At 55.6% G+C, this 807-nt stretch overlaps 1 protein-coding gene across 1 annotated transcript in view; it reads left to right on the top strand.

Annotated features, from left to right (window-relative positions):
- Positions 1–677: 677 nt before the first annotated feature.
- The window catches only part of LOC139753257 (uncharacterized), a 22,418-nt gene continuing 22,288 nt past the window's right edge, over positions 678–807 (top strand). Inside the window, 1 exon segment of the mRNA XM_071669514.1 lies at positions 678–779. The gene's annotated coding sequence lies outside the window, so the exon portion shown is untranslated.

Below are 807 nucleotides of genomic sequence, written 5' to 3' on the forward strand. Positions count from 1 at the left end.
GACCTTTTAAGAGCACCACCTACCCTGACCAGTGCCATGAACCCTAAGCTTTTTATCCCCTGTCACTGGTCTCATTACAGTGACCCCTTAGTCAAATCATTCTTACGCGCAGGTGATGGAAATAACCTCTCCCATCATAGCTCATGTGGACGTCTCAATTGTAGATAATTCACGTGTCTCTTCCAGTCCTGGTTTACACCATCGTGGGCTTTACTCCCTCCTCCGCGCAACATTACCCGAGTTGGCCCCCAGGTCACAATACTTGTCTTGTGTTACCGAGTGGAAGGCGGATGTTGGGATTCCTCGTTGGTGAGATAATAGTTTACATCACTGTTACCGCGGCAGGAGAGAGGAGGAGGACCCCACACTCACCCCACCTCCCCCACCCCGTGAGAGGAGGGTGACACTAGTCGCCCAGCCCTGGGCAGGGGAGGACCTTCACACTGTATACCTACACAGAGGGGGATTTCCTTCACGTTATTCTTCTTTGGAAAGCTGGGATTTATTTTTTTCTCTCTCTCTCCGGACCGAGACGCTCAGCATCCTTCCTTCTTCTTTATGAATGCAGGAGACTAAAGGACAACCTCTAGCTTGGGGAAGGAGGGTGGGGAGTGAAGTGCGGGCGGGTACGTACACTGGCGGGGCAGAGTGGCAGCTGGTGTAAGCAGCACCAGCCAACAGTCAGCCAGTGGGCCTGGTGGAGGCCAGGCGTCCTCCTTGCTTCGCTCCAGCCACCACCTGTGGTCACCCTCGCCACCCCGCGCCCTCGAACCCAGGAGGTGTGTCCGGCCTCTGGCCCACGCCACC

Source organism: Panulirus ornatus, chromosome 14, assembly GCF_036320965.1.
Source record: "Panulirus ornatus isolate Po-2019 chromosome 14, ASM3632096v1, whole genome shotgun sequence".
Lineage (NCBI taxonomy): Eukaryota > Metazoa > Arthropoda > Malacostraca > Decapoda > Palinuridae > Panulirus > Panulirus ornatus.